At 50.3% G+C, this 21614-nt stretch overlaps 1 protein-coding gene across 1 annotated transcript in view; it reads right to left on the reverse strand.

Annotated features, from left to right (window-relative positions):
• Nucleotides 1-21614, reverse strand: part of LOC135219833 (neurofilament heavy polypeptide-like) — an 87521-nt gene that overhangs the window by 62956 nt on the left and 2951 nt on the right. The window lies entirely within an intron of this gene.

A 21614-nucleotide genomic window follows, 5' to 3' on the forward strand; every position in this document is an offset into this window, starting at 1 on the left:
TTTGAAGCAAAACCTCATCAGCAAGCCTAGACCATGTCAGGCTGACCAAAAGCCTGGGTTCATTCTGGAGTCACCAGAAAGACTCGATGGTGAAAGAGTGGTCTGCAAGAAAAGCCAAGGTTTCTTCCTCAAGATCATTGAAATGACAATTTGTCGAAAATTGCATTTTTCCTAACTATACAAACCTGAGGTCCTTTAACAATAGGAAGGTAACTAGCGCAGCTGGGACGGTCGTAAGCTTCGAACAAGGGGTGAGAACGTTAGTTACTGCTTGTCCGATCGTGCGCGCGCCCGCGCGCCCGAGAGGTGAAGAATCACTTTTGCTTTTAGGCCCATGCAAAAAGTTGCAGAGTGAGGGGTGGCATGAGGTGGGACTATATGTAAAGGACCTCAGGTTTGTATAGTTAGGAAAAATGCAATTTTCGACAAATTGTCATTTGTTCCGATACGTAATACAAACCCTCGGTCCTTTAACAATAGGAAGACTCACTTTCTTGGTGGGAGGAATCTGAGTCTTTTTGGTGAACAGACTGGTGTTCGTCCAACCCTGGAGTGCCTCCCTGGTCGTAAGAGCAAGGGAGGGATCCAAACCTCTGTCCGATTGATCGGGGGGGTGTGCACCGCAGGATCAATGGTCAGACCTCTGGGCCAAGTACTAAGAGAGAGGCAAGCGTATCTCTTCGTACCAGCAAGCAAGAACTTGTTCCTGTTTGCAAGAGACAATCATAAAATGATGGTTTGTCTCAATTTGGCATCCACTTCCTCCCCCTTGTTGGAGGAAGTGGTGGATATTTACTCCTATCCCTACTGAAAGGGATAGGATGGTGCTCTATTGAGTAGCTCACCTGCATCTCGTCCTTACCCAGCAGGGTGACGACCGTGTCCCTCTACCCAAAGGTAGAGGGAGAAGAAAAAGATGGGAAGAGGAGCCAGTCACACTCTCATTCCTCATCCATTCTTACGGTACACCAGGACTCGATGCTGTTCAGCCTGCGAGGGTCTGGGTTAACTACACAACGTGTTGAGCAACCACCACGGTTCCCAAGGAAAAAGATCCAAGGAACTGTGGGCAATATCCTGAAGGTAGAAGGAGGTGCATGCGGTCCGGTTGGACCAGGCGCCTGCCTTCATTACCTGCGCCACGGAGAAGTTCTTGCGGAACGCGAGAGAATGTGAAGAGGCGTCCACACTCATCCTGGGTGTCGAGTTTCTTCAGACAGCTCCGTCGCACCTTCACAGGACAAAGCAGCATAGCCTTCGTATCGGAGGCGGTGACGTCCATTAGGGAGGGTATTGTGAAGGACTCGAACCAATCGTCAGTTACGAAGGGTTCTGAGTCTTCGCTACGAAGATCGGTACGAAATCGAGCGTCACAAATCCCCATCCCTTTGTGCTTGACTTCTCAAGAGAAGTCGTATGACCTATCCCTCTTCTCGACTTTGGTTATGTACAGTACTCATACTGACAAGCTATTAAGACGAAGTAATGATTGCTCTGGAACAACCGAACTAAGTCCACAGCATAGTTCGTAACTGACTCGGACGCTCTGACAGCTGCCGACTGACTGGTTCGGAATCAGTAGAGGCAAGTTGTCCAAGCATACCGGGTAAGTCACTGACCTTCGCCCTTTAAAGAGTTATGCTGAGAGACCAAACAAATAAAATATTTGTTAGTCACCGATGCCGGACGGCGCGGCGATGATTCTCTTAATGCATAAGCTCAAAAGGCGAAAGTCAATTGCCTTCAAAAGACCGAGGTCCCTGATGGCAAGAAAATCTCATAGACGTTGAATCTCAGCTTAAGGAGAAACAACACTATGTGACGTTGAAGACGAAGCTGAATCGAGAGAAGGAATCTCAAGATTCTAAACCTGTGCTTACAAATGACTGAAAACGCTAACCGCCATTTCATTGCTGTCCGTTGTGCAATGAAAGCGGGGCGTTCTTCAGTAATGAAACACAGGGGAGAGCCGCTTGAAGAACTGCTTCTCATGGGCTGAACGTTTGGAAGTAGAGCTGGCAGGTGTGGGAGTAGGCGATGTCTTTCAATACATCTGCTAATCCGGGGTGAACAATGAACAATTGTACACCTCCGAATACAAGATATTTTGAGGACAAACTCAGATTCCGCAAAAAATCATTCGCATTATCGGGATACGATGCAGCAAGAGACTATTACAGAATTCTGTTACCGTGCGGTAAACAGAAAGATGAGAGTCGAATAGATATCTCTGTTTAAAATTCTCGCAATACCGAAGACGATGAATACTAGCGTTTCTCAGCAGTAGATGGTCATTCATGTATGCGAGAATCCCCGTTAATCAGAGACTTAAGTCCGTGATGTTGGGCAGAGATACGGTTGTTATTCAATCAAAGCAGGTGAGAAAGACATAAACAACCGTCTATCTCAAAGCGGCAGCTGATACTGAAATGCCTCGGGCAATTCAATACGCAGTAGCTGTCGCTGACGTCGTCATCCTGAGTTGCCAAGAATCCTTTCCACGAAGGAATGCGTTCGGCTAGAACCACCGAGCATAAAAAGATATGCTCGCAGCAATTATATTTAAGCGAAACGAATTTCGGTAAATATAAAAGCTAAAATGGTGTTGTTGTGACAACACCATAAGTATATAAAATTGAAACTGGAAACTCCTGGGAGGTTGCAGGCAACCCGGGTTGCAGTTCAATTAGATACTTTTCGTCTAAGTCGCAATCCGTAGAATAACCAGGATATGCGCCTACCCCTCGGACCATTCAACTGCTTAGCAGAATCATGTCGCGAGGTTAATATACGTAGTATATTTGTAGGATTCTGAACAACGATCTCCATCCTAAATTCTTTCCTTCAAGAAACAAAATAAGGATTGGAGATCGACCACCTTCGTTCTCTATTAAAGAGAGTGAAGGAGAAGTCTTCCTCGAAGGAAAGCTTCAATGGTGAACAGAATACTAAGACGATAGTTCCAGCCAAACTGGATATTCCCGTCCGTTCTTCTCTATTCCAGGTTGGTCGCCTACTGTGAGATAGTCTTCTTCAGCAGCAGTCTTCTTCCTAATGCTAAGAAATTCCAGGAATTCGAGCATAGGCGGAGTTCCCGATTATCGTGTAACATATCGGGATTCTCGTCTCGCTCAACTTGGACCGTGGTCTCGCCTAAGTGTTTGGAGATCGTAAGAAACTCTAACACTCTGAATGCGCTAGAAATTCCGTAGAATTCTAAGCAGTCTGCGAAACCCCCCACCGAATTCGTTCAAACGATATCGGCTGGTGGTCCTCTCGATTCCCGTAGAAATCGAGAATGGGGCAGGATCCCTCCTCAACGACGGGGCTTACGTCAGGTAGGACCCGAAGGTCCCCCCCTGGGTAGCGCAGTCCCCAACGTGGGATCCTACAGAGAAATCTCTGTAGGATCCTTACCCTTTCCCTCGTAGCCGTAAGGAGAGAGGGAATGGGGGAGGAATTGGATACTCACTCGCTTCCTTCCCAGTGGAACTAGCAGTTGGAGAAGAGTAGGAGCAGCCATCGCCTTGCGCGATGGGCCTCTCAGAGTCTGGGAAAACGTATCGTCAGGAGAAAACGTTTTTCCCGAGGAGGGTTACGAACTCTCACTGTAGGTAAGGGTCTGCCGCCACTGTGAACGTCGTCGGGTGGGGCTGATCGACCACCTGACAGGAGAGAGCCGATACCGTCCTCCGACTCATTCCAGTCCTCGTCGAGGTCGAAACCTCTCAGGAGGACCGAAGGAGTATTTAAATACGGTGTCCGAAGACACGTAGAACGCCGCTGTCGCAGTAGAGGAGGTGGAAGTAGCTTTGATCGACCGGCCAGAAACTGAGAGAGCCTTCTTGTCCGGAGACGAGAGACTCTGGTTCAAGACAGAATCGGTAAGCTCCGATTGCGGCATACCCACGTCGGTTTGGGTTCCCTCTCGGGCCCCAAAACGACTCGAGCAGAGACATAGGCTCTGCTGGTGGTAGCGGCGATCCTTCCCCCCTTCCCCCGGTCGTTGTGCTGACGAATCAGTGCAATAACCTGGGTAAAGATTACTCTGAATCTCGGAAGTTACAGCGTCTTGAGGAGTAGGACCGTCCAGTCCCTCCAACAAGAGCAGCTCCCAGGACCCTCCTCCTTCAGAAGAAGGACCAGCAACAGATCCCTGACGGTTGCCTCCAATCACTTGCGCGTACGTCCTGGTTGGTCCTAAGACCAACCTGGCACGTGCGGCGTCGTGACGGGATCGTGAGCGGCGCATCTCTCACGATCACTCCTATATACCTAGCTCTTCCTGGCGTATGCCGAGGAAGTTGAAGGTATCGGAGAGACAGAACTGACGCTACCCCCCCCACCCCCTCTCCCCCTGACGGTCGCCTCCAATCACTTGCGCGTACGTCCTGGTTGGTCCTAAGACCATACGTGGCACGTGCGGCGTCGTGACGGATCGTGAGCGGCGCACCTCTCACGATCACTCCTAGCTACCTCGCTCTTCCCGGTGTAGCCCGAGGAAGTTGAAGGTAGTGGAGAGACAGACCTGACGCTCCCCCCCCGCTCGCTGGCAGGACCAGCGTACGTGGGGGCTGCAGCCGATCACCAACCCGCGGTGGGGATCGATCTGCAGGCCTGGCCGTGCGCTCACCTGTGGCGAGCGGCTCGACTGAGGCACGTCGACCCCGGTCCCGTGCGTCAGACGAGCTGCTGCTGGTCACCGTATCCGCCCGGTCCCTGTGGGAGCGGCGGTCAGGTGACCTGCAGAGCTCGCTTTCGCCGTGAGACCGGTGAGCGTCCTCGCGGCACGTCAAACCGCTGGTACCAGCCGAGGCTGGTACCGTCGGTCGAGGGGACCTGGGGGACCTCTTCCCAGCCTCAACCCGTGGCCGGTCAGAGACCGTCACGTCACCCAGAGGTACCGGCTGGTCGCTGCGAGAGCGGCCGCTGGCCTGGCGAGAGTCACCTGAGCGGCTCTCGACAGTCTTCTGCTCCGTGCCTCGGTCATGACGCTGAGCGAACTCAGGCGTCTTAACTTTGGCTGCACGGTCACCCGAAGGAGATCGTACACTCGGAACTTCTCGCGGACGAGAAACCGAGCCGGTACCTGGCTTAGCAGCAGAGCTGCCAAGACCAGGCGAGGGTGTACCAGCGGTAGCCAGCACACCCTTGGTCCCCGTCTTCTTCTTCTTCTCAGAAGGGGAGACGGGCCCGTTCCCGAAGGAACAGGAGGACCAGCAGAAGAACCCCCCCGTCACACCGGAATGTGACGAGCCCTTCGAAGTTTCCCGAAGGAGTCTTCTTAGGGGGAATAACAAAAACCCGGTTTACCAGCTGGTCGCTGCGAGAGCGGCCGCTGGCCTGGCGAGAGTCACCTGAGCGGTTCTCGCCAGCCTTCTGCTCCGTGCCGTGGTCTTGGCGCCGAGCGAACTCTGGCGCCGTAACTTTGGCTGCACGGTCTCCGAGGGAGAGCGTACACTCGGGATCTCCCGCGAACGAGAGACCGAGCCGGAACCTGGCGTAGCGGCATCGCCGCTAGCACCAGGCGAGAAGTACCAGAGCTAACCGATACTCCTCTGGTCCCCGTCTATCTCTTCCTTACGGAAGGGGAGACGGGCCCCGCTCCCGAAGGAGCAGGAGGACCAGCAGAAGGACCCCCCCGTCCCACCGAGGTGGGACGGGCCCTTAGAAGTTCCCGAAGGAGACTTCTTAGAGGCAGCCTCTTCTTCTTCGGCTTATGGGCCTTAGAAGTCGAAGGGAAGAGGCAGCAACAGACGAAGATGACACCTTCCTCTTCTTCGTCAGCTCACGCAGGACAGTCGTCAGGTCCTCCATCCAGGCCGGAGTCGGGCCTATTGCCGAAGCAACACGGCCCGACTGCACCTGTCCGGAAGGACCTGGGACTGGGGAAGACACACCATGGGCAGGACCAGCATGGACAGGCGCAGGAACCAGGAGCGACAGGAACAGCAACCAGATCAGGAGCGGCAGGAACAGCGGCAGCGGTAAAACACAGAAGGGACAGCCAAGCCAGTAGCGGGAACCACATCAGCGACAGGTACGGCAGGCCCAGCCATCGCCTCGTAGAATCATCGGCAGCCAGCGTGGTACTGGCGGCCGGTCCAGGGGCGAGCTGCTGGAACAGCGGAAGTCTGGGGCAGGCAACACGAAGAAAACACAGGCGGCGGCGGCATACCCCTCCTCGGTACGGCGGCGACCGGCCCTAGAAGCGGCAGACGGCGTCACCGACACAGCATGGGGAGTGTAGACCAGCGGGGGGAAGCAGCATAAGCGGCCGTGAAGGTTGTAGTGGAGACCACTCCAAGGTCACCGCCCCAGACCTCGCTAGACTCTGCAGCAGATCGTGGATGCTAGGCACGCCCTGCAGCCGCAGTGGTCCATACCTGTCCAAGGTCGTCTCCCACGGCTGTAGCACCTGCGGTAGCACAGACAGATTAGTAAGAGGGGTTCCCTCACGCACGGGGGGGGGAGACATGCCCCCACCCCGAACGGAAGGAAGACCCCAAAAACAAAATACGAGGAAGCTGAGCGGGGGGGGCAGGAAAGAAGACGAAGAATCGGATACCAAGGGAGTCGCGGAAGGGAGAGCTTTCCGACGACTTCCTGGCAGACCTTCGCTTCCCCTACCCCGCACAGCAGTGAAAAGTAATATGAAAATGAAACAGAATACTGCACTTGCGATTCACTTCATAGAACTTAAAGAGGGAAAAATCAATTCCCGGTAAGAGCGGAAACTTGATCCATAATAATATGATGCTATCATAAATATATATGAAAATGATATTGTTATAATACAATAAAGTTTCATACATACTTACCTGGCAGATATATACATAGCTAAGACTCCGTCGTCCCCGACAGAAATTCAAATTCGCGCCACTCGCTACAGGTAGGTCAAGGTGATCTACCGGCCCGCCCTGGGTGGCAGGACTAGGAACCATTCCCGTTTTCTACTCATATATTTTCTCTTCCACCTGTCTCCTTGCGGGGAGGCTGGGTGGGCCCTAATCGTATATATCTGCCAGGTAAGTATGTATGAAACTTTATTGTATTATAACAATATCATTTTCATACAATCAACTTACCTGTCAGATATATACATAGCTGATTGGCACCCTTCGGTGGAGGGTAAGAGACAGCTACTACTAGAATAGACAGGTAAACAACATCTGTTGTAGGTATAAAATAAAAACCTTGGTTCCTACCTGATAGTGGTAGACTTCGTGGGTGTTTTCCCCGTAGTCTGCATCACCTCAAGAAACTTTAGCGAGATATGTGATCTATGGCCAAGAATTCTTGTGGGTCTGCCGAAGGGGTCTTATCCACTTACTCGGCAGAGCCTGAAAGGACTTTGTCAATGGGTGCTGATCCACTTACATGACAACACACCTTATTAAGGAGCATACAACAATCCCGACCACCTGATCCTAACCACCATGTTAGTATTAAAATTGCTCAGAGTTATCCCCAACTCTTCGCAACAACCGTAACTCAACCACAAAAGCACAAGCACACAATAATTTTCGAAAAAAAAAATTTTTATCTAATATAAGATATCACAAGAGTTCCTTACTAAACTGAAGTGACTGGCCGCCTGTGCGGCAACTGCACTTGTTCAGCAGAAAGTCTAGAACATATCTATTAGACTTAAGTAGTAAAAAAAAAATTTTAAGGATTGTTGTAAGCTCCTGTACCCAGGATTGTGCCCGCAGACACAAAAGGACCTAATGAAAAACATTTTTCATAGGTCACACGCACGTCCTTCAAATAGTGAGCCGCAAACACAGAATTACATCTCCAATATGTCGCTTCCAAGATATTCTTCAGCGACATATTTCTCTGAAAAGAGAGAGACGTCGCCACTGCTCTCACTTCATGAGCTCTTACTCTCAGAAGTTTTAAAGAATCTCCGTCCGCAAGCCTTATGAGCGTCCATAATTACGTTCCTGACAAAAAAGGCTAATGCATTCTTAGACATAGGTCTTGATGGATCCTTCACTGAGCACACAGGCCTTGTCTAGAAACCTCCCAACTGTTCCTTCTTCTTTAAGTAAAACTTTTAAAAGCCCTTACCGGGCAAAGAGACCTCTCCGGTTCCCTGCCGACGAGACCCGATAATCCTTTTATTTCGAAGTTTCTCGGCCAGGGGGGGTTCGAAGGATTTTCATTCTTCGCCAAGAATAATTCCTTGAAGGAACAGATGGCTGAATCTACATTGAACCCGACTTTGTCACTAAGGGCGTGCAGTTCGCTAACCCTTTTTGCCGTCGCCAGTGACAAAAGGAATAAACATTTTCTTGTTATATCACGAAACGAGGCCAAATGTATGGGTTCAAATCTCTCTGAAGTCAAGAACTTCAGTACTACGTCTAGATTCCAGTTAGGGGGAGAAGTCATTCTAGACTTCTTGGTCTCAAATGACCTAATCAGATCATGCAGATCCTTATTGTTTCCCAAATCTAGGCCTCTATTCCTAAAGACGGCCGATAGCATACTCCTATAGCCCTTTATCGTGGCTACGGAGAGCTGCGACTCTTCTCCCTCAGAAATAACAGAAAATCAGCTATTTCTGCTACAGAGGTACTGGAGGAGGACAACTTCTTTGACTTACACCACCTTCTAAAAACAAAAACTTCCCACTTGGATTGATAAACCCGGATAGTGGAAGTTCTCCGGGCTCTAGCGATCGAGCTTGCTGCTTTACTAGAAAAGCCTCTCGCTCTGACAAGTCTTTCGATAGTCGAAAGGCAGTCAGAGCGAGAGCGGGGAGGTTTTGATGAAACCTCTCGAAGTGTGGTTGTCTGAGAAGATCTCTCCTTTGTGGAAGGGATCTGGGAAAGTCTACTATCCACTCCAGTACCTCTGGAAACCATTCTTGAGCTGGCCAAAAGGGGGCTATCAGGGTCATTCTTGTCCCCTTTGAAGTCACAAACTTCCTGAGTACTTGCCCCAGAATCTTGAATGGGGGAAATGCGTAAACGTCTACCCTGAGACCAATCTAGTAGGAAGGCGTCTACTGCTAGAGCTCTGGGATCTTCTACCACTGAACAGAAGACTTCCAGTCTCCTCGAGAGGAACGTGGCAAAGAGGTCGACATGAGGAGTTCCCCAAAGAGACCAGAGCTTGAGGCAAACTTCTGAGTGGAGGGTCCACTCGGTATGAAGGACCTGGTTCCTCCTGCTCAGCCTGTCCGCCTCGTACGTTCCTTACTCCCTGCAACGAACCTCGTCAAGATGAGAGATGTTCCTCTGGGATGTCCACAACAGAAGTTCTCGTCGTGAGTTCGTAAAGGGCATACGAGTGAGTACCTCCTTGCTTCCGAATGTATGCCAGAGCGGTTGTATTGTCCGCATTTGACTTGAAACTATTTTGTTGCAAACTAACGGTTCGAAGCTCTTTAGAGCTAGGTGTACAGCTAGCAGTTCTTTGCAGTTTATGTGCCAGGACACTTGAAGAGCATTCCCAAGTGCCTGACACTTCTCTCTTTCCCAAAGTTGCTCCCCACCTTTTTCCGACGCGTCGGAAAACAATACAAGGTTTGGGCTCTGTATTTCCAGGGAAGTACCTTTGTTTTCCCTCAGTGGGAGTAACCACCATTCTAGATGACGTTTTATCAGATCTGGAATGGGAAAAGGTCCGAGAGTAGTCCTGTCTTCATGTTCCACGAACTTCTGAGGAAGAACTGAAGAGGACGGAGATGAAGTCTTCCTAGGTGAAAGAACTGTTCGAGCGAGGAAAGGGTCCCTAACAGGCTCAACCATTCCCTCGCCGAAGTCCGTTCCTTCCTTAGGAAGAGAGAGACTTTTTCTAAACCTCTCGCTAGTCTCTCTTGAGAAGGAAATACTCGAAAACCCCGAGAATCCATCCGAATCCCCAGATAGACCAAGTTCTGGCTGGGGATCAGTTGGGACTTCTCGAGGTTCACGAGTAATCCTAAAGTCTTTATAAGGTTTAGTGTCACATTCAGGTCCTCCAAACACTGTTCCTCTGACTTTGCTCTGATAAGCCAGTCGTCTAGATAAAGAGATATACTGATTCCTTTCAGATGAAGCCATCTCGCCACATTTCAAAATTTTTCAAAAGGTTCGTGAAAACCTGAGGCGCCGTCGACAGGCCGAAGCACAAGGCTCTGAATTGGAAGATCCTTCCCCCCGTCATGAAACGGAGGTACTTCTTCGACGAAGGATGGATCGGGACGTGAAAATATGCGTCCTGGAGATCCAGAGGACACCATCCAATCCCCTTGGCGAAGAGCCGCCAGGACTGAAGCAGAGGTTTTCCATGGAGAACTTCTGTTTTTGAACAAACTTGTTCAGAGCGCTGACGTCCAGAACTGGTCTCCATCCCCCGAGGCTTTCGCAACCAAGAAAAGACGATTGTAAAAACCCCGGGGAGCTTTGATCCAGCACAAGTTCTATAGCTCTCTTGTCCCACATCTGATCACCATTTGTTGAAGAGTATCTTTCAACACAGGGTCCTTGTAATTGGCGGACAATTCCCTCGGAGTTGACGTCAGGGGAGGATTGTCCAGGAAAGGAATGAGATATCCCTTCTGAAGAACCGACATCGACCAAGGATCTGTGTCGATGCGAGTCCAGGCTTCCGCAAATCCCCGGAGCCTGGCACCTACTGGTGTTTGGAGGAGCGCCACTTCACTTTCCCCTTTTAAAGGGGCGGAACGAGGCTCGACCTCTCTTCTCGGTCGTTTTCCTTTTAGCGGTAACTCTAGTTGGAGGGCCGCCTCGAAAGGGCCGAACAGGAGTAGACGTCACTTCTTTTCTCCCATCATTATGGTCTCTTCTTCCTGGACGATTGCAGGAGAAGATCTTGAGTCGCTTTCTCCGTCAGCGATCGGGAAATATCCTTCACCAACTGTGACGGGAACAGAAAATCAGACCTAGGGGCGAATAACAAAGCTGCTCTTTGTAGTGTGATACTGCTTTCGTCAAGAAAGCGCTAAACACAGATCTCTTCTCAAAGGAGACCTTGCTTCAAGGAAGAAACTTCCCCTGAGCCGTCTTGCACCGCCTTGTCAATACATGACAGAATTGCTAGGAGAACATCCGGTTCTAGCCCTTCAGGGCATGAGCCTTCTTGACATCACCCCAAGGGACCAATCTAGGAAGTTAAAGACTTCTAGAATGTGGAAAAAAGTCCCTTGAGGAGATGATCCAACTCTGAAAGGCCCCAAGTAATCTTAGCCGTGTGAAGGCTATGTCTCCTGGATGCGTCTACCAGATGGAAAAGTCAGCTTCAGTGAAGCAGGGAGAGTGAGACCCATATTCTCCCCAGTCTGGTACCAAATCCCTCTCTGCCGGTCAGTCTAGGGGGGGGAGGGCATGCAAAAGACGTCCTACAAGCTCCCTTTCTTAGTAAGCATCCAGTTATCCAGCGATTGCAGAGCTCTCTTCATAGAAATCGTCGGTCTCATCTTCACGAAAGCCGACGATTTCGGAAGCTCTTCGAGCATGAAAACAGAGAACGAGGCGAAGGAGGAGCGGCAGGGATCAATGCGTCTCCGTATTCCTGGAGAAGGAGAGCTGTTCAAGACTTGGTAGTTCGACAGTCCTTCCTTACTGTGAGACTCGTCCTCTGATTCCTCTTCCATAATCGGATCAGCAGGAGAGACCACTTCTCGTTCCTGGTCTTCTTGTCCAACCATTCTCTCTACTGGGGACAAACTCCTAATAGGAGAGGGGCTAAGAGTGTAAAGAGCTCCTATGCTTGACTGGCTCTTCGTACTTGGCTGGCGGCCTCGCGCCTGGCTGGCGCCTCGCGCCTGTCTGCGCCTCGCGCTTGGCTGGCGTCTCGCGCCTGGCTGATTCCTCGCGCTTGGCTGGCGCCTCGCGCCTGGCAAGGTCCTCGCGCTTGGCTGGCGTCTCGCACCTGACTGACTCTTCGCGCTTGGCTGGCGCCTCGCGCCTGACTGGTGCCTCGCGCCTCTGAACCGTCTCGCGCCTGACTGACACCTCGTGCCTTGTTGAAGACTCGCGTCTTCCTGAACCCCTCCCCTTCTTGCGTGACAGATGTTCTTCTTGAGCCTCACGCTTTGGATGAATGCTCACGCCTGTTTGTTACTCCGCGCTCGGCTGAAGCTAATGATCTGGCAGACGTATCCCATCTGGGAGAATCCTCTCGTCTGCAATGCGTTTCTCGCTTGTCTGACTCTCTCTTAGAGGACCGCTTCGTCTGTAGGACGCCCTCGCGCTTGGCTGTTGCTACGCGCTTGTCTGGCGGATCCATATCTTCCCACGAGTCTCTATCTGAGATCTCAAAAGACTCACGTCTCGCAGGAGCCTCACTCCTGGTGGGAGAAGGAAGACGAGTCTTCTTGACCGGCAGTCTGACGTCTTTCTTACGAGGAGGATCCTTCGAAAGGACTCCTACTAGGGCGGAAAAGGAAAGCTGTTCCTGTACCGCCAAAATGATCCTTTTGGAACGCTTCTCCTGCGATCTTCTTGAACGGGAGAGGTAGACCTCGAAGGCGTGTTGCCCCCATCATGGGACGGCGAAACCCTCTTCGCCTTCTTGATAGAAGGAGGTTCTTCTTCCGAAAAGCGTTCCGGGCTTGAATCCAAACCAGGATCTCTCCAGTGCCTTTTCAGGGGCCTGGACAAGTCCGAATCCTTCCACCCTCGTTTAGGAGAGGGAGAAGCGGACGAAGAGAAGCACTCTCTGAGGACGCTTTTTCGATAGCGGTCCTGAGCAGGCTGTCTATACACAGCACCTGCTGAAGGGACGCCTGACCGGGGGGAATTCTCCACAACCTCCGTACGGCTTTCGACTTTCCTTCTCCTCTGGGCTTGGGAGCTTGGAAGAGGTCTAGGCCTGGGAGCGTCGCAGAGACGTCAGACGCCCCCTTCCACAACACTGGGGACACTCACTTCACTAAAGTCACTTTCACCATCCTTACCTTTTATGGCAGCCATTTCGGATTTCATCCTGTGAAGAGTAGCCTTCAGTTCAGCCATTTCCGAAGCTGAATCTGAATGTACGGCCAGTGAGGGTCCTGATACAGAATCATAATTAAGAGAAGAGTTAGAATTATCTAAAGGCTCAATAGGCCTTGTACAACTACCCATCTTAGATGCAGCCCTTCTGACTCTATCCCTTTCTAACTTCTTCAAGTAAGAAGTTAGAGTCTTCCATTCCTCAACATTCAACCTTTCACACACTCATGACAGGTTAGAAATAGAACAATCAAAACCCCTACATTTGCGACATACAGTGTGAGGATCAACCGAAGCTTTCGGTATCCTCACCTTGCAGCCTACATTCACACACATTCTCACACAAACACTTGAATCAGACATTCTGAAGAAAAATCAAAAAGCAAGTCCAAATCCAGTCCACAGTAGCGAATGCCAAAACAACGATCCAGGTACGTCACCAAAAGTCCACAAAAAGATGATCAATTGCTTAGAAAAGCGAATTCCAGTCAAGAGGAGGCAGCAAACGATGTTGATACCACGGCGACAGAAAATATATGAGTAGAAAACGGGAATGGTTCCTAGTCCTGCCCCCCACCCGGGCGGGGGCCGGGTAGATCACCTGACCTACCTGTAGCGAGTGGCGCGAAATTTGAATTTCTGTCGGGGACGACGGAGTCTTAGCTATGTATATATCTGACAGGTAAGTTGATTGTATGAAAATGAACAATACTGCACTTGCTATTTTCACTTTCACAGCAATAAATCGTAAGGATTAATTCCCGGGTAAGAGCGGAAATTGATCCAAAATTAAATTTGATGCAATTAATAAATGAAAATGAAAAGAAAACTGCATTGCGAATCCACTTTCATTGCATTCTATTCATACAAAATAAGAGGCTCTTGCCGAGCGCAATCAAGCTCTCGGCAACGAACGCAACAGGGCAAAAATATAATGAAAAAGAGTACTTACATCTTTCAATTACACACTTTCGCCCAAAATACATGACTCGGCGCGAGTGCGCCCGCCCTCGGCACCGAGACATAATTCAAGGGTTCAATTCATGAAAAGAGCGGAAATCGCCGTCTCTACGGCGATAGCTCCATGTTGATTCATAATTTAAGTAATGAAAATGAAAACAGTGTCTTACAGTTTTCATTTTCAAGTCAAACCAAACCATTAGTAGAAAACACAATATACAAACAAAGCATCGACGATGAAGCGGGCAGAGAGCGATGACGAACACGTCCTTCACACCCACCCGCGGCCGAAAGCAAAAGTGATTCTTCACCTCTCGGGGCGCGCAGGGGCGCGCGCGCACGATCGGACAAGCAGTTAACTACCGTTCTCCCCTTGTTCGAAGCTTACGACCGTCCCAGCTGCCGCTAGTTACCTTCCTATTGTTAAAGGACCGAGGGTTTGTATTACGTATCGGAACAAACGACATACATATTCTAATGTCTCTGCAACTCAGAGGTGTCTGAGTCCTAGGGCAGAGGACCCTCAGGTCCCTCTAGGTTTCAGTCCTACCAAGCCACTCCCTCTGCGGGGGAGGGACACTCACCAGAGCCCCCTAGCGATCTCTCAACCATTTGGGTGTGCATCCTGTCCAGCCTGAGGACTGAACCAGGAATGTACACCTCCAAAGAAAAGCTGGGATGGGAGTAAGAAAAGTTTCAGTTTCAAGTCCTAGACTTGTTCAGCTCCCAGAGAACCCCGAGGTGGAGGGAGCAGGTGAGTGATTGCGATCACCCTTGCCCAGTCTGTCAAAGACAAAAGTTTTGACAGGAAAGCAAGGCTATAGGCACATATGCTCCTGTCTTCTTAAAAGCTGGAGCTTCTATCAATGGGGAAGACTGAGCAGGGGACCTCCTCTTGCCTGGCCTGGGTGACCAAGCTGGTTGGGTTAGGTCACTATCCCAGGACCATTGAGCCACTCTCTGCAAAGAGCAGGAGGGGGGTTGAGGGGGCACCTGCAAGCTACTCTGCTCACCTCCTCTTGTTGGGCCGTGCTGGCAGGCAGCCCAGATCCTTAAACCAGAAACTGCTGGCCAAGGTATGCAGGCTACTAAGGTCAACCTCAAAAGAGGGGGAACCGGTTACATAGTCTGTCCTTCCCTAGACAGTGCCTAAACCCTTCCTTTAAAAAAAAAAAAAAAAAATAATAATAATAATAAATAAATAAATAAATAAAAATTAAGTGATTGAGCAGTTTGCATACATAAAACAAACAATATATTTCGAGGAAAAAGTCATAAAACAAAAAGCAAACAGCAGTCATGTGGAGAAGGGTAGGCCTCTTTACACAACAGTTGCCAAAAGTGGAGTGCAATATGACAGGCAGGCGGGCGGGCGGGCAGGGTCCCCAAGTCAATAGCTAACAAGCTTGTCTGAAAAAGTTAAACAGCTGTTCCAGCTTGCATTTGCGGGCTAAATCGTATGTACAGAACAAAAGGTTTGTATTTGTTTAGGAACAAATCAATATTCATAGAAAAATGTTATTGTTATTATACAATTAAGTTTGTTCATACTTACCTGGCAGATATATATAGTAGCTGTATTTTTCTGAAGTCCGACAGAATTTCAAAACTCGCGGCCCACACGCAGTGCGCGGCCAGGTGGTAGTACCCATTCCTTCCCGCCGCTGGGAGGAGGATATCAGGAACCATTCCCATTTTTCTATTCATATTTTATTAATGCCTCTGTCTCCTGAGGGGAGGAGGGCGGGCACTTTAATTATATATATCTGCCAGGTAAGTATGAACAAACTTAATTGTATAATAACAATAACATTTTGTTCATGCCACTTACCTGACAGATATATATATAGCTGAATCCCACCTTCGGATGGTGGGAAGAGACAGAATAGGATTTTTTTAGGAAACTTAAATTAAGTAGATGATATACATCTTGGTTCCTCACCTGTTTGCAAAGTAGACTATGTGATTACTGTCACGTAAGGCTGCTTTTGCTTAAATCAGAGTTGCCAGCCAGGTGGAGACCTGTAGTGCTGGTGCGCTCTGGATGGTCTGTCAACGGGTACGAGACCTCAACATGACAAGACCATCGAGGCCATACAAATGAGGGCAACGAAGCAACTGACCACCACCTGACCAACTATTCACAAAAAACCCCTTAAACTAACTAAAGGATGGGAGATCTTCACATGAGACTCACCACAACCTAAAAACACAACAACCTAACCTAATCCTAACTAAGGGATAGGGAAAGAGCTACTTCCGGACCCAAGACTGTGTCCGCAGAAACGTATGGCCCCAGTGCATATTACAATCGTCATAAATCGTTCTCACATCCCTTAGGTAATGTGAGGCGAAAAGACGGAGTTTACTCCTCCAAAAGGTGCAATCAAGGATGTCCTTGATTGACATGTTCTTTTGGAAGGCAAGAGAGGTAGCGACAGCTCGAACTTCGTGCGCTTTCACTCGTAAGAGGCTCAAATCAGTCTTCTGGAAAGTGAATGAGCCTCCTTAATGACGTCCCTTAGAAAGAAAGCAACAGCATTCTTCGATAAAGGTAACTCTGGTCTCTTCACAGAGCACCAGAGATTACCTGAGGGACCTCTTACCTCTTTCGTTCTATGCACATGGAACTTGAGAGCCCTGACCGGGCACAGGACTCTCTCTGGTTCTTGGCCCACCAGACTTGACATACCCTTGATCTCGAAAGTCTTCGGCCAAGGGTTCGAAGGATTTTCATTCTTCGCCAGGAACAAAGTTGGGTTCAACGAGCAGACAGCATTGTCTCCTTTGAATCCCATTAACTTACTAAACGCTTGAATTTCACTAACTCTCTTAGCCGTCGCAAGAGAAGTTAGGAAAAGAGCCTTCCTTGTCAAGTTTCGAAGAGACGCTGCCTGAAGCGGTTCGAAAGGGCTTGACATAAGGAATTTAAGGACCACGTCAAGGTTCCATGACGGAGGTCTCATTTGAGGAACCTTCGAAGTCTCGAAAGACTTTAAAAGGTCATGAATGTCCTTGTTGTCAGACAGGTCAAGGCCTCTGTGCCTAAAAACCGCTGACAACATGCTTTTATATCCCTTGATGGTAGGGGACCGCTAATTTCTGCACATTCCTGAGAAAGAGCAGAAAATCAGCTATCTGGTTCACAGAGGTCGAGGAAGAGGAAACTCCCTCCTTTTTACACCATGCCCTGAAGGAAGCCCACTTCGATTGGTAAACAGCTCTTGTGGAAGCACGTCTTGCATGTGAGATTGCTCTCGCAGCTGCTTTCGAAAAACCTCTCGCTCTGGCCAACTTTTCGATAGTCTGAACGCAGTCAGACCCAGAGCGGAGAGGTTTTGGTGAAACCTTTCGAAGTGGGGCTGTTGAGTAGATCTTTCCTCCAGGGCAATGTCCTTGGAAAGTCTACAAGGAAAGACATGACCTCTGTGAACCATTCTCTCGCTGGCCACATCGGAGCGATCAGGGTCAACCTCGTCCCTTCTGAGGCCGCAAACTTCCTCATGACTTCCCCCAAAATCTTGAATGGTGGGAAGGCGTACAGGTCTAGACCCGTCCAATTCCAAAGCAACGCGTCTACCGCGATTGCTTCTGGATCCAGGACCGGGGAGCAATAAAGAGGAAGTCTCTTGGTCCTTGAACGTCGCGAATAAGTCGACCAGTGGACGTCCCCACAACGTCCAAAGGTCTCGACAAACGTCTTCGTTCAGGTCCATTCCGTCGGTAGGACTTGTTCCCGACGACTGAGAAGGATCGCCCTGACGTTTTGCACTCCCTGCAATGAATCTCGTCAGGATAGTCACATTTCTTATCTTTGCCCACAGCAGAATCTCTCTCGCTAGGGAAAACACGTTCTGGAGTGTATTCCTCCCTGATTTTTTTAAATAAAGCGAGTGCTGTGGTATTGTCCGAGTTTATCTGAACAATCTTGTTCTCAAAAACTCCTTTCGAAGAACTGCAGGGACAGAAATACTGCTGCCAGTTCTTTGACATTTATATGCCAGGCTACTGTTCCCCTCTCCAGGAGCCTGACACTTCCTTCCCTCCTAGTGTTGCTCCCCAGCCCGTGATGGAAGCGTCGGAGAACAACACTAGGTCGGGGCTCAGAAGACTTAGGGACACGCCCTCCTGAAGCTTCTGAGGTCCAACCACCATCTTAGATGGTTCTTTATCGGAAGCGATATTCTCAATATGGAATTGAGATCGTCCTTGGCCTTCCACTCGTCCGCAAGGAAAAATTGGAGAGGCCTGAGGTGCAGTCTTCCCAAGGAAACAACTTTTTCTAGCGAGGAAATGGTCCCCAGCAGACTCATCCATTCCCTCGCCGAGCAAGTCTCTTTCCTTAGAAAGGCTGAGATCTTTTCTAAGCCTAGCCGCTGACGTTCCTGGGACGGAAACGCTCGAAAAGCCACTGAATCCATCTGAATCCCCAGATACACGATGGACTGTGTTGGGGTCAGATGCGACTTTTCGAGGTTGACCAGAAGTCCAGGGACTTTGCTAGGGCTAAAGTGAACTGCAAGTCCTTCAGACACCTTCTCTCTCGACGACGCTCTGATCAGCCAGTCGTCGAGGTACAGGGAAACTCTTATTCCCGAAGAGTGTAGCCACCTCGCTACGTTCTTCATACTACAGTGAACACCATTGGAGCCGTGGTCAGGCCGAAACACATAGCTCTGAACTGCACACTTTTTTGTCTAAGACACAAACCTTAGATACTTTCTTGAAAGAGGGTGGATCGGGATGTGAAAGTACGCGTCCCTGCAAGTCTAAGGACACCATCCAGTCGCCCGGTCTCAAGGCTCCCAGAACAGAATGAGGCGTCTCATCGTGAATTTGGTCTTTTCCACGAAAAGATTGAGCCTGCTTACATCTAGAACTGGACGCCAACCTGACGACTGCTTCGGTACTAGGAAGATCCTGTTGTAAAAACCTGGGGACCCCAGGTCCGCGACTTGTTCCACCGCTCTTTTGTCGATCATTTGTTGAAGGAGATCGAATAATACTTTCTTCTTCTCTCCCTGATAGGATGGAGAAAGGTCTCTGGGAGTCGTAGAAAGAGGAGGAAGATCTAAAAAGGGGATCTTGTACCCCTGCTCCACGATCTTGAGGGACCAAGAGTCCGTGTCCCTCTCTCTCCACGCTCCCGCAAAAAACTTCAGTCTGGCTCCGACTGGTGTCTGAAGGACATGCTTCTCACTTGGAAGGCTTTGGCTTAAAGGAAGCTCTTCCTCGTGAAAACCCTCTCCCTCGAGGAGCTGCTCTCGAGGGGGGAGCCCCACGAAAGGGCTTAACTTTCTTCGGCGGTCGAACCGCAGCTGAAGAGGTTGAAGGTACGGCCGAACGTCTTGTAGACTGGGCCAAAAGGTCCTGAGTTGCCTTCTCTTGCAAGCTGTTAGTCAGGTCCTTTACTAAAGTCTGGGGGAAGAGATGGTTCGAAAGAGGCGAAAACAGCAAATCCGCTTTCTGAGCTGGAGTTACCGAACGAGCTGTGAAATTGCACAGCAAAGCTCTCTTTTTCAATAAAGCCGTTCCAAAATGAGAGACGATCTCCTCCGAACCATCCCTGACGGCTTTGTCCATACATGCTAACACGCTGGACAGCTCCCCCAGACTGAGAGATTCTGGCTTCTCGCTTGCAGATCCAGAACTCCCAAACACCAGTCAAGGAAGTTGAACACTTCAAGCGTCCTGAGCAGACCCTTCAAATGATGGTCAGTCTCGTAGAGGTCCAGGTACTTTAGCAGAGGATAAAAGAGACCTCCTCTGCGAATCCACTAAGCTGGAGAAATCTCCTTGAGCCGAAGAAGGGATACGAACTCCTAATTCATCTTTGGTTCTATACCAAATGCCCCCTTTTCCGCTGAGTCTAGCTGGCGGCAAGGCAAAAGTCGTCTTGCCTTGATCTCTCCTTCGCACCATCCAATCTTGGAGTTTCTTAAAGGCACGTTTCGTGGAGAGAGAAGTTTTCATTTCCACAAACTCCGGGGTTTTTCCAGTTTTAGATGAAGAAAACTGCGAAGGAGGAGACTTGGGAGCTGCAGGCTGAAACTTGTCTTCGAAAGAAGAACGCAAGAGCCGCACGAGGACTTTATAGTCCGAGATTGAAGGGGCCGCAGAAGGTTCCTCTTCAACCGAGTCAGCCGAACTACTCAGCTCTCCTTCTTCTCTAAACGGAAGAGGAGACCGTCTGTCCGGAGAGTGCGTCCTAATGTCGGGTCTTGGCTTAATCAAAGGACCCCTATCCTTGCTAGAGGAAGCCTTATTTCGGCTGTCTTCTCTATGACGCTTACTACTTGAAGAAGGTAGAGCGTCCTGACGAGGACGAGCGTCCTTAGCGCCATCCGGGGCAGCCTCACTTGCCAGAGAAGCGTCCTTACGTTTCTCAAACGAAAGGGAAGACCTTTTCGCTGGAATACGTGCCTGTGCACGCAAACTAGCGTCTTGGGGTACGACTTCTTGGTCGGAATACCCAAAAGCGTCTTGAAAAGAGCCCTGAACGTCCTGGCGAGCTTCCTGCCAAGCGTCCTGGCGAGCGTCCTGGCGAGCGTCCTGGCGAGCGTCCTGTCCAGCGTCCTGGCGAACTTCCTGCCTAGCGTCCTGCCAAACGTCCTGCCAAGCGTCCTGACAAGCGTCCTGACGAGCGTCCTGCCAAGCGTCCTGCCAAGCGTCCCGCCTAGCGTCCTGCCTAGCGTCCTGACGAGCGTCCTGTCGAACGTCGTGCTGAGCGTCCTCCTCAAAAGCGTCCTGACGTAACGTCCTTCTAGAGGACGAACGAGATCGGCGAATCGCCGAAGGAGAAGCGATCGGCGAACGAGACGAAGTAGGAGAGGGAGAAGGAGACTGCTTCGTCCTCTTGACGGGCAGTCTAAGGTCCTTCCTCCGCTTAGGCTCGACTGCTGCTGGGCGAGTCCTCTGAGCCATAAGCGTCGATAACTGGTCCTGAAGGGACAAAAGAATGTTCTTCGTCGGGGAAGAACGAACAGAGGAAGCAGGACTGATCCTGTGAGAAGACGAGGGGCGAGGGGACGCCTCCTTCCTTCTCACAGCTACAGCTACCTGCTTCTCAGGTAGACGTGCCTGTGCACGCAACCCAGCGTCCTCATCGGAGGAGATCTTACCCCTTTTCTGAGGCGGAAAAGCGTCATACGCATCCTCTGACGAAAGCGGCGATACAGGACGTGAAGCGTCCTCAACACGAAACGTCCTTTTCAGAGGACGAGAGTCTCTCCGAGCGCTCCACCCCTTGCGCGGGGAGGACGCTTCGGAGGACGAAAAGCACTCTTTCAGGACACGCGCTCGTGCGCGCTCCTTGGCAGCCTGGGACTTTGCTACAAGGCCTGCCGAAGGGACGCCAGATCGGTGGGAAGCCCCCGTAACCCTCTTGCGGCTTTCGACATACCTACTCCCTGGGTCTTGGGAGTCTGATAGAGGTCTAGGCCTAGAGGCATTATGGGGCCGATCTGACGCCCCCTCCACAACACTAGGGGCACGATCACACACTTGCACCGAGCCAGTTTCTAAGGCTTTCACTTTGGTCTCCAGAGTGCGAAGAGACTCCAAAATCAGAGAGAGAGCATTCGCTTCTCCCGACACAGAATCAGAGCCCGAAGGCAACACAGGTTTAGGGGTTGCAAACTCTACAGGTGTTAATGCGGAGAGATGTTGAGCCTTAACCTTTGGTAGAACCACTCCTGGAGG

Source organism: Macrobrachium nipponense, chromosome 1 (genome assembly GCF_015104395.2).
Source record: "Macrobrachium nipponense isolate FS-2020 chromosome 1, ASM1510439v2, whole genome shotgun sequence".
Taxonomy (NCBI): Eukaryota; Metazoa; Arthropoda; class Malacostraca; order Decapoda; family Palaemonidae; genus Macrobrachium; species Macrobrachium nipponense.